The sequence below is a fragment of the Schistocerca americana genome, chromosome X, assembly GCF_021461395.2.
Source record: "Schistocerca americana isolate TAMUIC-IGC-003095 chromosome X, iqSchAmer2.1, whole genome shotgun sequence".
NCBI lineage: Eukaryota > Metazoa > Arthropoda > Insecta > Orthoptera > Acrididae > Schistocerca > Schistocerca americana.
Genome location: NC_060130.1, coordinates 567,570,070 through 567,588,806, shown reverse-complemented (window position 1 = coordinate 567,588,806; position 18,737 = coordinate 567,570,070).

The window sequence follows — 18,737 nt, the reverse complement described above, 5'->3', positions numbered from 1 at the left end:
ATAATGTTATTATAGTTTTTGGTAGAACTCTCTGGGTGATATTCAGAACTGTCATCAGAACTATTCTACGAATTTTGCTATATTAGATAAAGTGAGTATCAGATTAAAACAATTATTGTATAAACTATTATCGCCACAAAAATGTTCTTATCATTTTCAATGCAACTCTTCCGGTGCTATCCAGAACTGCCAACAGAACTGTTATACAAATTTATTTTTTCCAAGCTGACAAACAATTTTTTACCATACCAAAATTTTGCCGTGTTATTGTTTTCTTCCCGCAATTCTGTAGAACTATTCGTGTTTTGAGCAGGGAAATCTAGAACTATTGCGTATATATCAAGAACTGTGAAAAAAATTTATATTTATCGTAAAAGGGGTTCAAACTTCACGGGAAATGCTCATAAGCATTCCTTAATAATGGCAGTTACTACGTAAACAATTACCTGCACAGAATATGTTACTAGTTTTTTCGGTAGAACTCTTACAATGCTATCCAGAGCTGGCATCAGAGCATACGAACAGACATAATTTTTTTTTTGAGTAAGAGTGCCCCACAATTAATCAATTACCATACAAACTATTACAACCACAAAAAATGTTATTATGATTATAGATAGAAGTCTTGACGTGTTAACCAGAACTGTTCATCAAAACTGTTGAACGAATTTACTTTTTCTGTGGAGAAAGTGGGTCTAACATCAAAGCAGTTACCGTATAAACTATCATCGCCACAAAAAGATGTTATTAGGATTTTCGATAGAGCTCTTGGTGTTCTGTTCAGAACTGTTGTACGAATTTACTTTTCGCGAAAATTGACAAAGAATGTATTCGATACGAAAAATTTTTCGAGTATTGTTGTTTTTTTCGCTAAATTATGCAGGACTATTCAAATTTTGTACAAATAACCCTAGAACTATGACATTTCTATCAAGAACTCTGACAATATATATATATTTCTGAAGAAAAGGATTCCAACTTCACAGTAAGTGAAGAGGTTCCCTTATTAAATTGCAATTATATCGTAACGTGTTAGCTGCACAAAAAATTGTAATTAGGATATTCTATAGAACTATTGGGGTTCTGTTCAGAACTGCCCTCAGAACTGTTGTCCGAATTTACTTTTTGCGAAAATTAATAACGAATGTTTGCTATACGAAATTTTTTTCGAGTATTGTTGTTTTCTTCGTTAAATTCTGCAGAACTATTGAAATTTTGTACAAAGAACTCTAGAACTATGCCATATCTATCAAGAACTCTGAAAATAATATACGTTTCTGAAAAAAAGGGTGCCAACTTCACAGTAAGTGAAAAGATTTTCTCCTTAAATTGCAATTATTTCGTAAACTATTAGCTGCACAAAAAAATGTTACTTGGCTTTTCGATAGAACTCTTGGAGTTCTGTTCAGAACTGTGCTCAGAACTGTTGTACTTATTTACAATTTGCGAAAATTGACAAAGAATGTTTTCGATACGAAAATTTTTTCGAATATTGTTTTCGTCGCTAAATTCTGCAGAACTATTGAAATTTTGTACAAAGAACTCTAGAACTATGGCATATCTATCAAGAAATCTGAAAAAAGTATACATTTCTGAAAAAAAGGGTGCCAGCTTCACAGTAGGAGCTCTTATGGAATTCTTAATTAAGTTGCAATTACCTCTTAAACTATTACCTGCACAAAAAAATTTCACTAGGATTTTCGATAGAACTCTTCACGTGGTGTCCAGAACTGTCATCAGAACTATTGTACGAATATATTTATATTTTCCGTAAAGAAAGTGTGTCCCATATTAAATCAATTTATCTCAAACCATTATCGCCATAGAAAAATGTTGTTGGGATTTTCGATAGAGCTCTTGGGGTTCTGTTCAGAACTGTCCTCAGAACTGTTGTACAAGTTTAATTTTTACGAAAATTGACAAAAAATGTTTTCGATACGAAAATTTTTTCCTATTTTGTTGTTTTCTTCGCTAAATTCTGCAGAACTATTGAAATTTTGTACAAAGAACTCTAGAACTATGCCATATCTATCAAGAACTCTGAAAAAAATATATATTTCTAAAAAAAGGGGTGCCAACTTCACAGTAAGTGAAAAGATTTTCTCATTAAAATGCAATTATCTCGTAAACTATTAGCTGCACAAAAAAATGTTACTTGGCTTTTCGATAGAACTCTTGGAGTTCTGTTCAGAACTGTGCTCAGAACTGTTGTACTTATTTACAATTTGCGAAAATTGACAAAGAATGTTTTCGATACGAAAATTTTTTCGAATATTGTTTTCGTCGCTAAATTCTGCAGAACTATTGAAATTTTGTACAAAGAACTCTAGAACTATGCCATATCTATCAAGAACTCTGAAAAAAATGTATATATTTCTCGAAAAAGGGGTGCTAACTTCACACGACTTCTGCCGGCTCCACATTGGCCACGCTTTGGCAACCCACGGCTACCTCCTGCGCTGTGAAGATCAGCCTAAGTGTCGATGCGGCGCCCGGTTGACAGTGGCCCATATTTTGGTGCACTGTTCCACTTTGACCCACTTTGAGTGCCCTGCGACGAAATCTTCGGTTACCGGTCTCGTTGCCGCTAATTTTACCTCACAAAGCCTCGTCAGGTGATTCAGTTTTACGATTCATTCGTGAGGGAGGGTTTTATCATTTGATCTACGTTTCAGCGCATGTCCTTTGTCCCCCTGTATTCTCCAGCCTCGTGCTTTTAGGGTGGAGGTTTTAATGTGTTCCAGAGTGGCTGGCTTCTCCTTTTTCTTCTCATGGTTGTCAGCCATGGTAATCTGTTTTGTCGTTTTCATCTCTTTTACCTGATTCTTGCGTTTCTGTGGTTTTCTTCTCCCCTTTAGTCCATTTAAGTGTTTGTAGCCCTAGTGTTGTTTCTGTGGTTTTTCCTTTCTCCGTTTTGTGCTGTGAATCTCTCTTGTGTTATTCTCACCCTTGTGGCATTGTTTTATTCAGAACATGGGACCGATGACTTAGCAGTTTTGTCTCTTCCTACCCACCCCCTCTTTTAAATCAACCAATCATCCCGTGGTATACCCTGTACTCCCGGTAGCCCCACAACCAGAAACCACAGGAAGTGAGATCAGGTGATGCATGTCATGTGCATGTAAATCATTTGGAAACGATCGGCTGATAATTCGATCGTTTCCAAATATGTTTCGGAGAAGCAGGTGAACTCCACGAATGATGTGCTGTTGGGCCACATCTTGCATGAAAACTGTTGAGTTCTATGCTCCTCTCTCCTTTAGGGTGGGTATGACATGCTGGCGAAGTATATAGCAGTAACGCTGGCCAGTAATACTGCACGTCTTTGGTCTTGAGTGCCAACCTGTACAAACATAGTTGGCGAATAATGAGCGTAGCAGTGAAGCCACACCATACGGTGGCATGTTCATCATACAGAGGAACTTTGACTGGAGGTGAAGATCCCCGATATCGGCAATTCTGTGAGTTCACCGCTCCCGTCAGAGAAAAATGAGCTTCGTCTGTCCAAAGGATGGTCCAGGGCCAGCCATTCTTAGTTTCAAACCTTGCGAGAAACAGGAGAGCGAAGTCAACACGTCGTTGTGCGTGGTGTGGTGCAAGTTGCTGTACGATATGGATCTTGTACGGATAGAATTTGAGAATGGTTCAAAGCACCTTCTGTACATTGGACCACGTGATGTCCAACTGTCGTGACACAGCACGCGCACTTCCTAACGATTGGGAACTGTCCGCAGCGTTGCCTGCCATTGCAACAGCTATTTCATCAACAACCTGTGGCGCAATCGGTCGTCGGTCTCTTCCTAGAGAGACGCCCAGTTCTACAGTTGATTCGAACTTCATTACGCTCCGCACATCAGGTGGTGTTAGAGGACCCTTCCGTAATCCTTTCAGCGGGCGATATTCTCGAAGTACAGCTGCTGTAGTACTGTTGTTTTGATAATATGGCTTCACCAGTAAGGCCCTGCTCTTTTTGTTGAAGCTCATGTTGACACGTCGACAAAGGCATTGCGACTGGTCACGTGTATGAGTCACGTTGACTGATAGCGGCACCTGTTGACCATAGTTGGAACTCACGACAGCCCTGTGACGCATGGGAATCATGCACCTCATACTCTGGACATAAATGCTACCGACTTTGGTACTCTTACGTAAATGATTTTCCTTGTTAAATGTGTTAAATAAGACAAGTTTAATTACAATCATCCGCTATGTACACTCCTGGAAATGGAAAAAAAGAACACATTGACACCGGTGTGTCAGACCCACCATACTTGCTCCGGACACTGCGAGAGGGCTGTACAAGCAATGATCACACGCACGGCACAGCGGACACACCAGGAACCGCGGTGTTGGCCGTCGAATGGCGCTAGCTGCGCAGCATTTGTGCACCGCCGCCGTCAGTGTCAGCCAGTTTGCCGGGGCATACGGAGCTCCATCGCAGTCTTTAACACTGGTAGCATGCCGCGACAGCGTGGACGTGAACCGTATGTGCAGTTGACGGACTTTGAGCGAGGGCGTATAGTGGGCATGCGGGAGGCCGGGTGGACGTACCGTCGAATTGCTCAACACGTGGGGCGTGAGGTCTCCACAGTACATCGATGTTGTCGCCAGTGGTCGGCGGAAGGTGCACGTGCCCGTCGACCTGGGACCGGACCGCAGCGACGCACGGATGCACGCCAAGACCGTAGGATCCTACGCAGCGCCGTAAGTGACCGCACCGCCACTTCCCAGCAAATTAGGGACACTGTTGCTCCTGGTGTATCGGCGAGGACCATTCGCAACCGTCTCCATGAAGCTGGGCTACGGTCCCGCACACTGTTAGGCCGTCTTCCGCTCACACCTCAACATCGTGCAGCCCACCTCCAGTGGTGTCGCGACAGGCGTGAATGGAGGGACGAATGGAGACGTGTCGTCTTCAGCGATGAGAGTCGCTTCTGCCTTGGTGCCAATGATGGTCGGATGCGTGTTTGGCGCCGTGCAGGTGAGCGCCACAATCAGGACTGCATACGACCGAGGCACACAGGGCCAACACCCGGCATCATGGTGTGGGGAGCGATCTCCTACACTGGCCATACACCACTGGTGATCGTCGAGGGGACACTGAATAGGGCACGGTACATCCAAACCGTCATCGAACCCATCGTTCTACCATTCCTAGACCGGCAAGGGAACTTGCTGTTCCAAAAGGACAATGCACGTCCGCATGTATCCCGTGCCACCCAACGAGCTCTAGAAGGTGTAAGTCAACTACCCTGGCCAGCAAGATCTCCGGATCTGTCCCCCATTGAGCATGTTTGGGACTGGATGAAGCGTCGTCTCACGCGGTCTGCACGTCCAGCACGAACGCTGGTCCAACTGAGGCGCCAGTTGGAAATGGCATGGCAAGCCGTTCCACAGGACTACATCCAGCATCTCTATGATCGTCTCCATGGGAGAATAGCAGCCTGCATTGCTGCGAAAGGTGGATATACACTGTACTAGTGCCGACATTGTGCATGCTCTGTTACCTGTGTCTATGTGCCTGTGGTTCTGTCAGTGTGATCATGTGATGTATCTGACCCCAGGAATGTGTCAATAAAGTTTCCCCTTCCTGGGACAATGAATTCACGGTGTTCTTATTTCAATTTCCAGGAGTGTATTTCCTATTTCACGCATTATGAAATTTCTCTTGGATATTGTGAAAATCTAATGTTCAAGAGTACGATGAGTAAACGATCTTTTCTAAATGTATCACATTTGTTATGCATTGATTTGCTAAAGGGTCAGAAACTGCAATGCTGGTGTATAGAACACCAGTGGTACATAGCTGCAGGTATATAAAACTAATTCAAAAAATTATTTTAGTGAGGCAATAACGTCAGTTATGTTTTTCTACTGGAGAACACGACGTACTATCTTCTCCTCACCCCTCCGTCCCCCAAATGCTGCTGGTGAGGTGCTACATTACTGTATATGTCGGGTAATTATAGTTTGATCTGTGTACCACGTGTAAAATAGCTTCAAGTATGGCTAAGATCAATGTGCCAATAACATTACGTATTGTGACATTTAATTTAAGGGCCCACAATCATGGTTAGGCGTCAGTTGTTAGTTAAGCAATACCTGCTCTCTTCCAGTAGTTGATCATTGTAGAAATGTAATTCAGACTGCATGTTTGTTAGTGTGATTGGCTGTAATACTGTAGCTGACATGACAGGGATGAAATTTACAAAAAAGGCAGTATGGTCTCTGACATAAATATTTTTTCACTTCACACTTTTACGTAATTTGTGCTGGCGTGTGTTCCCTTGTGAGATAAAATTTACTGAAAAAGTAGAACAGTATTTGACACAAACATTAGTTTAGTGAAGTACAAACCGGAAGAGACTGTGCAGTTGAGTGCTACAGCCACTAGAAGATGTGGTAATGGATGGCAGGTTAGTCAGGGAATAATTTAATGATCTTGTTGCACGGTAGGTTGTGAGAACCAGATTAGCTGGAACTGCTATGGCAATTCACAATTATGACTGCATCCCGAGAACTTACGTTTCCATGCAATTCACGGGGTAGCGTGCCACATTCGATTGCCATGTGCCATTATTAGCGTCTCTCTCAGTTGCCATCAATTACGTGCTTAATTCTCCGTTTTATTTCCACTGATTACTTACATCTGTAGTTTTGCGTGACTGATGGTGTCTTTTGTACTGGTCCAGTAATAACTTTCTGGTATCCAGGTAGTTTTGACACCTGTTTCTATGCCTTGTTACCCTCTTCGATTTGTGAGATATTTAATTTATTCTGGAGTCGACTCTTGTATCCATAGAGTAGTGCTATCCCTTCTGACCTAAATCTATCCTCTGTGATTGCGAAGACAAAGTTGAATAACTCCTGTAGTAGGAGACGATTTCGATGCTTAGGCGTGGTAGCGGCAGGAAGTAAGGAAGTGGGTGCTTCTTTCCAGTCCACATCCCTGGGCACGCAGTTCTGCCTTTCCACAGGGTTTATACGGGAATGTAGTGTCAATAATAGAGAACATGCTTGTAAACCTGAGACTTTTCCTAGATAATCATCTTGTGGTGTTGCAGTTCTTCTTATGTCGGTGCTTGCTATGAAAATAGGACGAGGATTTCCGCCTTATGCAAGACACCCTCTCAGTTTTGTTTAACCCAGACATGTTTCAGTACTTTTTGTGCTACTTTCAGTAGGTTATTTTATTTTTTTCCTTCTGTAAAATTTTTGTTACATATGAACATTTAGCGAAATTATGGAACAAAACATTTACAATTGTGAATGAATAATTGCTGTAAAATATTATACGTCATTTGTTCACAGTTGAGATATGTATTAACGATCTGATGCACTGTGTATTGTTTATAACATTATGTATAAAGTTCTAGTTATAACTTAATCGGCAAATGAGTGCATGTATGCATTAGTTTACATACCCTACATTATGGCATTGGATATTAATGTTGGTAGCTAGTCTGCTACACAATCTAAAACTTCTCACCTGCAAACGGCAAAACATAATTTTCATTTTTCTTTTTATTACAGATTTACAAACGGAAATGAATATATATCACGTTTTTTGTGAGTAACTTAAGGCATTGATGTTGCAGTGTTTTCTTATATGTTGTTGGCGAAGTGAATAGGCTGATTTCGTGACCTAGGGTCACTTGACATCACACTTTCTCCGAATTTTCAAAACATCAACAGAGTCTTCGCCGCCATTACGTATTCTGGCTGTGTAGTATTCATTTGTTTCGTAGCGTGTTTGGCTACATAAGGCGCGCAAGTTTGTAGTGTTTGGTTTGTGTGTGGGTGTATGTGTGTGCTTGTGCGTGTGCTTGTGCGTGTGTGATCAGGACTGGGCTGAGAGAGAGAGAGGGGGAGAGAGAGAGAGAGAGAGAGAGAGAGACTTCTTTCTTCTCATGAGCCGTTTTGGTGTGGGTATTATTTGTATAATTCTTCAATTACAACACAGAGGGTTTCATTGCACAGTAATGCGTGTTCATTAAGTATTTTCTTTCCTTGTTCTACTGATTTCTGGATGTGATAGTTATCTTCTATAGTTAACTTTGGTATAAGCTGCTAGTAGTTTTAGGATGTATAAAACAGTTTCAATGTTTGTTGGGTGGTTATCGTGTGCTAGCAGGTGGTCTGCGAGTGTTGAGTGTAAGCTATAGATTTTCAGTGCTCTGAGATGTTCTATATATCTGTTCAGAAATTCCTTCATGTTTGACCCACATATGCAGATTGACAGGCGTTGCAAGTATGTTGGCAATTACCGGACTGGCTGTGTTTGTCAGTGTTCGTGGTATTTCTACTTCAAATTAAAGCACCTAATTTGTTTGTGCACAGTAGTGAAAGACTTCAAGTTCCTGAATCGTGAAGCCAGTTCTGCAATGCGTTTAAACCCCTTCAAGAGTAAAACTGTTCAAGCAGATGCTGTTACGTGGAAACTTGGAAAACGTGACTGGGATACTTTTCTAGCAGTATAGGCTAACAATTACTGAACTAAATGAAAAGAAACGTAAATTAGATACTAAGTACGGTGTGCACACAGTTTAATCAACATGTAAACGTTACTAAATACACTCCTGGAAATGGAAAAAAGAACACATTGACACCGGTGTGTCAGACCCACCATACTTGCTCCAGACACTGCGAGAGGGCTGTACAAGCAATGATCACACGCACGGCACAGTGGACACACCAGGAACCGCGGTGTTGGCCGTCGAATGGCGCTAGCTGCGCAGCATTTGTGCACCGCCGCCGTCAGTGTCAGCCAGTTTGCCGGGGCATACGGAGCTCCATCGCAGTCTTTAACACTGGTAGCATGCCGCGACAGCGTGGACGTGAACCGTATGTGCAGTTGACGGACTTTGAGCGAGGGCGCGTAGTGGGCATGCGGGAGGCCGGGTGGACGTACCGCCGAATTGCTCAACACGTGGGGCGTGAGGTCTCCACAGTACATCGATGTTGTCGCCAGTGGTCGGCGGAAGGTGCACGTGCCCGTCGACCTGGGACCGGACCGCAGCGACGCACGGATGCACGCCAAGACCGTAGGATCCTACGCAGTGCCGTAGGGGACCGCACCGCCACTTCCCAGCAAATTAGGGGCACTGTTGCTCCTGGGGTATCGGCGAGGACCATTCGCAACCGTCTCCATGAAGCTGGGCTGCGGTCCCGCACACCGTTAGGCCGTCTTCCGCTCACGCCCCAACATCGTGCAGCCCGCCTCCAGTGGTGTCGCGACAGGCGTGAATGGAGGGACGAATGGAGACGTGTCGTCTTCAGCGATGAGAGTCGCTTCTGCCTTGGTGCCAATGATGGTCGTATGCGTGTTTGGCGCCGTGCAGGTGAGCGCCACAATCAGGACTGCATACGACCGAGGCACACAGGGCCAACACCCGGCATCATGGTGTGGGGAGCGATCTCCTACACTGGCCGTACACCACTGGTGATCGTCGAGGGGACACTGAATAGGGCACGGTACATCCAAACCGTCATCGAACCCATCGTTCTACCATTCCTAGACCGGCAAGGGAACTTGCTGTTCCAACAGGACAATGCACGTCCACATGTATCCCGTGCCACCCAACGTGCTCTAGAAGGTGTAAGTCAACTACCCTGGCCAGCAAGATTTCCGGATCTGTCCCCCATTGAGCATGTTTGGGACTGGATGAAGCGTCGTCTCACGCGGTCTGCACGTCCACCACGAACGCTGGTCCAACTGAGGCGCCAGGTGGAAATGGCATGGCAAGCCGTTCTACAGGACTACATCCAGCATCTCTACGATCGTCTCCATGGGAGAATAGCAGCCTGCATGGCTGCGAAAGGTGGATATACACTGTACTAGTGCCGACATTGTGCATGCTCTGTTGCCTGTGTCTATGTGCCTGTGGTTCTGTCAGTGTGATCATGTGATGTATCTGACCCCAGGAATGTGTCAATAAAGTTTCCCCTTCCGGGGACAATGAATTCACGGTGTTCTTATTTCAATTTCCGGGAGTGTATAATCAGATTTAGGTTATGACATGTTCGATATGCCTACCATCATTGTCAATGATATGGTGCAGACGAATAGCGAAATTCTGCAAGATCCGCTGAAGTGTCAGAACATTGATGCTGTCAATGACCTCCTGTATGACTCTTTTCAGCTCAGCAATGGTTTTGGAGTTATTGCTTTGTCTTTAATATAGCCCAACAAAAAGCATTCGCATGTGTTCAGATCCGGAGAATATGGCGGGAAATCGAGGCTCATTACAATGACCTCTGTGTACCCCAGAGACAGTATGCGGTCCCCAAAGGACATTAAACACTCTCCTGCTTGGATGAGGTCGAGCTCGGTCTTTCATGAACCACATCGTGTCGATATTAAGGTCACTTTGCATAATGGGGATGAAATCATCTTCCCAATCCTTCACGTACCGTTTGGTAGTGACCGTGCCATCAAGTAATAACGATTGGTTGGTTGGTTTGGGGAAGGAGACCAGACAGCGTGGTCATCGGTCACATCGGATTAGGGAAGGATGGGGAAGGAAGTCGGCCGTGCCCTCTCAGAGGAACCATCCCGGCATTTGCCTGGAGTGATTTAGGGAAATCACGGAAAACCTAAATCAGCATGGCCGGACGCGGGATTAAACCGTCGTCCTTCCGAATGCGAGTCCAGTGTCAAGTAATAGCGCACCGATTATTCCGTGACCAAACATTGATGACGAAGAGACTTCTCGATTGCGAAATGCGGAATCTCAGTCCCCCAAACGCGCCAGGTTCGCTTATTGACGAAGCTATCCTAATGAAAGTGGGCTTCTTTGCTAAACCAAACCTTAGGCATGCACATACTAATTCTCATCATGCCCCGCGGTCATCTGTGCAGTTTGAACGTCGTAACGCGAACCGTTCAGAAGTTACGACGATTTAATTTCATATGCTCCAATAAATGTCACCCTGGTCGAAGAAATACTGAAGCAACCATGGCAGGTTGTACAAACCTAAAGTAATGCAAATTGTTGATTTTAAAATTTACATAACAATCTGCGACGCAACTTAAGCCACAACTGAAGTATATTTCTAAGAAAATTCCTCAAAACTCGTCGACTTGAAGTGTGACCAAGACTTCGCAATGTAAAGAGCGAAATCAGTCATCAGTGAACCGTACTAATACTTCTTTCGTTTCCCTTTGCAATAAAATAGCTAATAGAGTATACATCCACAATTTTAATTTTAAATTAGTGTGGGTCTTCTAGCGCATAATTCTGGAACACCTGTAGCAATGCCAATCAAATTTGGTACCTATATGTGTTAGTACCAGGAGATACCTCTCATGAGAATGAAACACCGTTAGCATTCTCATTTGTGGCGCTGGTGGTGAGAACATGATGACATCTCAGGATTGCTCAGTAACGCCTCTAGCAGCCTGATACATATTGGCTTGTCTCGAAAAATGTAGACATCCTTACCAACTTTTGAGATTGAATGGTATTCTGAATAATTTTAGTTGTACGCATAATTGAAAACGAACTATATTCACCCTTCGGTGGGCACGCCTTTCATACTTCAATGAATGGGTGCGTTTCGGCTTTTGCACCGCATTTAGTTTTACATTTTCAACGGAAGGGAAAATAATCATCCCATCGGTAATAGATAGGTAAAATGCATCAATTTCTTTTTCCGTAATTTCAGCACTTGCTTTTGGACTTGACAAAACTTTTAGGATGTTCTGGACCTTGGTTTTAGAAGATGAAGGAAGCGGTTCACTTGTCCAAAGTGTTTCATCTTTTCCTACGTAAAATCGGTAATCCTCTGTTTGTTGTCTCCCCGCTTCAACCAGGTGGTTATCCGTTTCCTCTCTTGATGGTTCGGAGTCACTGCTGTGGTTTTCTTCTTCAATAACATTATCTTCCAACTGAGATTCACATGAATCTGACAATTCTTGTAATTCTTCTTCTGACAACTCTCTTAGTACTTTGTCAAGGTCTTCAGGACGCACAAGTAGACGGTGGCTGTCTAATGCCACCTTTTTCTTCATTTCCACGCTTTTATGGGATCTAAGGAAACACATATTTTTCTAAAAGTAATACATTGTAGAAAACCAATTTTCAAGACTGTAAAAAGTGATAGAAATTGCATATCGAAACTTTGATTCGATTCGAATATTTATTATATACTAATATAAAAGAAAGTTTGCCTTGAGGCGAAAGAAAAACACAAGTACAGAAAATTCTTACATCACAAGACGCGTAGCGGCAAACACACCGCAAACGCTACTCTCACGTTTCAAACAACATTAGCGACTAAACTGCTGAAAGCATGAATCGCGCAAATGTGGCAAGTGGTGACATCCGTTGAGAAACACTAATCCGTGTCTGGACGAGGACGTAATTGTAACTCTGTCTGTGATACTGACAGAAAACTAAATCTTGCGGTTGTCTGCCGCAAGCGCGCCCACCGAAGGGTTAAAGTAGAATCTGCAAATTCACTCTTATTTCAGCTGATTAGTCAGAATCGGAATGACATTTAACCACTGAGTGTGTGAGCAGAAGCGAAATTGGAATGGCATGTATATTAACTAAGTTTTCTTTTAAGCTATAGACATATTGCATTGCTTTTCCCAGTCTAACATAAGAATGATACGAATAAGTTCCTTTAAAGCGTATGGTTGACGATATTTAAGTGCATATTTTACTGACCAAACCCGATTTCAGGACGAACTAGTTTCGCCTAGGTCAGACTCGTTCAGCCCGTTACCGATAGGATAAAACAGTTTAGCCTAGGTCGAATCGGTTTATCCTAGCATGAATTTACATGCTTTAGGATAAAATGGCACATCCTTCTATGAACTAATTTCACCTTGTTTTTATCTTCTATAAGCTTTTCAAAGTAAACTAAATAAAGGAATAGAAATAAAACAGTCATTATGATTCATTAAAATTATTAATTAACTAAACAGTAATTTCACATCTGTCACTAGATCAACTTACATATATGCATCCACCGAAATCACCTTATCTGCAATTTGCTTATTTACTTATTTTTGAAAGGTTTTCTTCGGTGGCACTTGGAACTGCAGAGTACTTAGTTATTCTTACACCTGCAATTGTTTGTTGTAGAGATTTTCACGCAACTGCATTTCACGAACTTGTCCTGCTCCAACAGAATGTTTTGTGGTTGTAGTTCTTAAAGATATTTCAATATAGTTGGTTAATATCACCCATATCGAAAGACTTCAGAATGCAGACGTTCAAATCACTTCTACAAAAATAAGGACGAAGTTAAAACAAATATATTTTAATGTTTTATTAGAAAAAATAATGGAAAATTGTAGTAGAATAATACCTGGAACGTTTTTGAAGTATGCCATGTTTGGTGCCAACATTGTAGAGGCCCTCATCAGGCTTTTGACGTATTACTCCAGTTATGTTTCGAAAGTCACCTCTGCCCTTATCTACATCTGGAATAGGTATGGTTACGTTGTATCTAATGTCAGCTGGTGGATGGGATTTGTCAGAGGAAGCTTTCATTCTTTTAGCTTGTTTTTTTTTTTTTAACTTTCTGTCGCAGTTTTTCTAGCATTTTGAATGTCGTTTGTGCCAATTTTCACAATGTTATCATCATCACTTTCTTCGTAATGTTCAGCATTGCTGACACCTTCGATTGTCTTCTGTAGGTCATCTTCATCCTGATTATCATTTATGATATCTTGAGGCAACGAGGGAGTGAGTGGAAAGTCCTACTCTAGGTTTCATTCCGAATAATGCTTTGTAAAGTGATTGTTTTATGCCAGGGCCGTAAGCTCGATTTTTCATGATTTGGACATACCTTAATCCCTCCTACCACTTCGTCCAATTGTTGTCCATTAACCAAGAACTTATAGTATTTTCAATGTCTTGGTTGGCACGTTCAACAACACCCGGACTTTGGCTGTGCCTTGGTTTTGCATGCACATTTTTCAGTTCTGCCCAAAGATTTGCGAGTTCACTTGTTACATTATTGACAAATTCTCTGCCATTATCAGACTGAAGAATGCACGACCCCCTACAGTTAGGAATATGTCATTCAAATGATATGCCGCTTATTCAGCCCTCTTTGATGTTAACGCACGAAGGAGAAGAAATTTTGTGAGACGGTCTTGGTAAACTAGAATGAATTTAAAATTCCCGTCTGGTCGTGTTTGAAAATCAATCAAATCGACTTGGCATCTGCTGTTCATTTCTGAATGGAGAATTCGCTTTGAAACTAGTCCTCTTTTCTTTTTCGTCTTCTTTGGTTGACAAACATCACACTTTGATAAATAGAGGCATATCATTTCATTTGTGATATTGGCATATTTTTTTGATGTCTCGACTAACATTCTATCGCGACCACCATGACCTATAGCTATATGACCTGCGTCAATCACATCACGATGTTCATCAGCTGGAACAAAGTATTTTATATTCCCTTCACACCGCGCAATGATTTTCTTTCACGTCACCAATTTTCAAAACAGCAAATCGTTTCAGTCTTCTTTTATGTAATGATGCTGTTTTTTCCAACTTTTGCGCGTCTTCTACTTCTTTAAACAAATCCGCATATTCGTCTACTGATAACACACTATAGTGAGAAGCCTTTTTGTGCAATTTCCGTAACATTTCCTCCAGAACCTTTCCTCTCGACACCTTTTGATAGGCTTGTCTACTACACGAAGGCTCATCCATGATGAAACGCCCCAAAATAATTATACTAGGATTGTAATAAAATCTTTTAAACGCAAACAGTGACGTAACACCCGCACTCGTCGATGTAACAGACCGTTCAAAACAAAGGACAGTGCGAGCGAAGAGCGGTTGCGAAGCGCGAGGGCGAGCCGAAAATGATTGGGGGATTCTCCGTTCGTACAGGCATCGACATGCGTTCCGACTAGGTAAAATTAGTTCATAGTAGGACGTACCAGATTATCCTAAAGCATATAAATCCTAAACAGGATAAACCGATTCGACCTAGGCTAAACTGTTTTATCCTCTTCGTATCAGGATGAACGAGTTCATCCTAAAATCAGGTTTGGCCTGTAACACGTATATCCGGAATTTAATACATAGTTCTGGTGTTTTTAGTGCATAGATGCAGGTACATTTCAGACATTTTAAGTGTGTATTATATCGCTTTCTAGCACTGAGACAGCAAACATTAACTTAGAGCTACATAAAGGTACAGAAACTGTCATTTATTTCGTTTTCCGTCGTTCCTCAGTTGCTTCAAACATTATGGAAAGATGTTCTGTTTTTACAACTAAATGGGGTCTGTTAGGTTTTTGCCGTACGAGTTTCGCTTATTTTTTTTGTTTCAAAATCATCTTCATTGGCGATTTCCAGTGTTTGTAATCCACGTGTTTCATCCTTCAGATTCATTTACTCGGTCTCCATGCTCTTGACGTTTGATTTTCAGTTCTTTTTTTTTCCACCGCATTTATTTCAACACTTCACTTGTGGGTTTCACTTTGTACTGAATGACACACACTCACAAACACTACGAAATGAATAGTTCAATTAAGGCCTTGAGGTCTCCAGTAGCATCTCCTGGCGGCTATGCAACTAACGTCACAGGTGACACCGATAAGCTGCCGGGACCCAGTGCATGCCATAGTGGCTACTCGGGCAGTCTGCCGGCGAAAGAGGCCCACAACAAAGTTAGACCGTGCCGCGTGTTTCACAGCACGTGACACTACAGGTCTTATGAGTGCCAGCAGCCATCTCCGGCGGGAAGCGAGTAAATATTTCAGACGAATTCAGTAATTCCTGAATGCATCATTATGTACTTCGAAGTTCTCGATAGCATACCACAAAAGTAAGACCTTTGTTGGACAAATTTTCTATTTAATATTGATTTCCCATCGGCCCTGCACGGAACCTCGCGTTCACGAAGTGTGGCGGATTAGCTGACTATCGTGACGTCACAAGTTCGGTGCCGGTCTCGTAAATATCATTGGCACTGGACGAAACGGCGTGAAGTCGTCCGGAATACGGGAAACGAGAAGCGAGTGGCGAGAACGCCACACGTGCGTTCTTAATGCACGCAAATTCTCAAATTCCCCCATTAAAATTGATAGAATGAAGTTCATATTGCTATTTCATTGTCGCAAACTGAAGTTATTCGTAATTGTAGTCCCAAATATGAATTTGAATGTACAGCCTGTTAGATTTGTGATTTATCGTGTAACCGAAATTTTGTGGAATCCCATTAGTATTCGTGTGGATGACTTCACAGTTTCATTTTCAAAGTCAATTACCAGTTTTCTTCCGCAATAAAACAACGAATTAGACTGTGTTTCAAGTGGTGTCAGATTCTTTCATACATTGACAGTTCCTTGGGTTCAGTCTCAGAGAAACTTTTTCTGGCTTCCGATTACATCACCAGTAATGACAGCAGCTCCGTAATCTCCAGAGGTCGACTCGCTTCTGCCTCATTTGACTCGTTCAATAAACTAAACGCGTTTGAAGTGAGATTTTGCACTTCTCTTGGGTGACATGGTGCTACGTTTGACAAAGTAATGCAAAAGATAATTTCTACAGTAACGTCAAAGTTCTCCGCATTGCGTCACAAAGTGGTTTCTCCCAACGTTAGGCCAAGAAGCTCCATTTAAACAAGGCATTTGGAGAAGGAGACTACACAGGAAACTGGGAAAAACATGCAGTGAAGAAAATTCTTCAAGGAGATGCTTCACGAGTTACTGTATTTATCAATAGAGTAATATATCCTAGCACTTAACATTAAGTCTTTGAAGGTGGGTACTATTATGACTTACAAGAGTTTATTTAACACTTTTAGATATAAGAGATGCTTAATGATGTGTATCAGCACTTTACAACGTACAGTTCATGAGGCTGGTGTTAAAAGTCTCGTGAACTGCGGAGACAGTATTCCGAGGCCCAAGAGGAGGAGCCCCAAACAGCCGACGTCATACGCATTAGCCAATAGCAAGACGGCCCCTCGGAATGGCCTACATGATTGTGTTTCTAGCTGCCTTGGCCGGGACCCTTTTAGCTGATAGGATAACATGAAGTCTCAGAAGGTCAACTGTTGTAAGCTCCGCCCAGACCACGCTCTGTTCCGCCCACAGTATGGAGTGGGGGATATGGGCATTTCATTCGTTGAGACACTCGTCTTCCTCCGTCTGCCAGGTTGGTGCCAGAGTAGCAATGGACCGTTGGTGGTGGACAATTCCAACAGCTGCATTATCGGAGCTCTGTTAGGCGCACTTCACCACTGTCTTGTGTTGCACAGCGACAGCGCTTGTTATATGTAAGTACGTTTCTCAATACAGTCTTAAACATGTGCAGTATGTAATGATTGATTTTAAATAAGTTTTATCAAACGTGATCAGCCGTAATTACGACCAACACTGTGTCAAATAAACGGCTCAGATTTGTAATCGTCTCCTCAGTCTTTCCCGTTGGCAATTTAATAATACATTAATACTAATTCTCTAGTTTCCAGTGAAGTAATCTTCACAATAAAAGTATAACAAGTAAGATTAACAATAACATGTAGTCTGATATGACTGAAGAAGTACTACTAGAGTGCCCTCTTGTGGGAAAGCATGAAAAAGCCTTTCCATATCTTCAAAATATTGAGAGGATAGTTGACACTATTACCTCTTCTTTATATCGAAATCATACACTACAGTGATGTTCACACTCCATTCCGATGTCATTTCATTTGCCTGTCACTGTTCGTGAAACTGAAAGTGCTGCTGGATCACGTACTAAGCTACAAAAGACTGACTTTATGAGTCATTGTACTTAAATTGAACGTACAGTTGAACATTTCATGCTTTTTACAGTTCAATCTAAAAGCATGAGAAATTGAAATATTCATAACCGCTGAGCTGGACGTAGGGTGGAGGTGGTGGGGTGGTAAGGAGAGAGCGGAACATTTAGGCGTGTCTTCTGATTAGGATGCGGCTAACCCATATCTGAACATCGGCATCGGGGTCGAGCGTTCGAGAGTGGTATAACTCCGTTCTATCAGGGCCTGATCCTGGGTACTTGGTGCCTGTGGTACTCATGTCTGACGCCTTGTAGGCACTAGGGTTTTGATATCCACTGTGTTAAGGGTGAACCGTTAGTACTTCTATTGGGGAAAACAGCCACTGCCATAATAAAATGCAACAATGTGCTTATAACACGTCGCTGAAACTATCGAGGCTTGTTATAGCGGATAAGCAGCTCACTACGCAGAAAATCAGGCCTCAATATAAACTAATGAACAACAACCACTGAGTAGATTACCATGCGGAACAGCATTACGAAAACGTCGATGGTATTGCACGAGTACGATGAAAATCACAACAGGTAATAAATTAGGTTTGTCAACAGTGCATAGTTTAGACAGGTACTATAAGTAATTTTCTAGCACGTAATTTCACACCCTTACGACTTTTTTTCTCATTCATACTCCCCCACGAAACAACGAAAGAAAAAAGGTTTACAGGAAACTCAATTCTCGATGTTTCTGCATTAGAACTGATACATCAGGCATGACGTTTTAATTTATTACTTCTTTACTAGTAATTATATTCGTAAGAAATTTTATTCCGCTGTTTTAATATGCCATTAGGTGGACCTGCAAAATTATACGCTTGTGCAACACATAGCTCAGGAGATACGATGGGAATTTCATAATTAACATACATGTTGGTATTACTGTAGACTGTTTGATGCAACAACAATCAAAATTACGCAGATGTAGTTAGGAGTTTGAGGAAGAAGCACCTG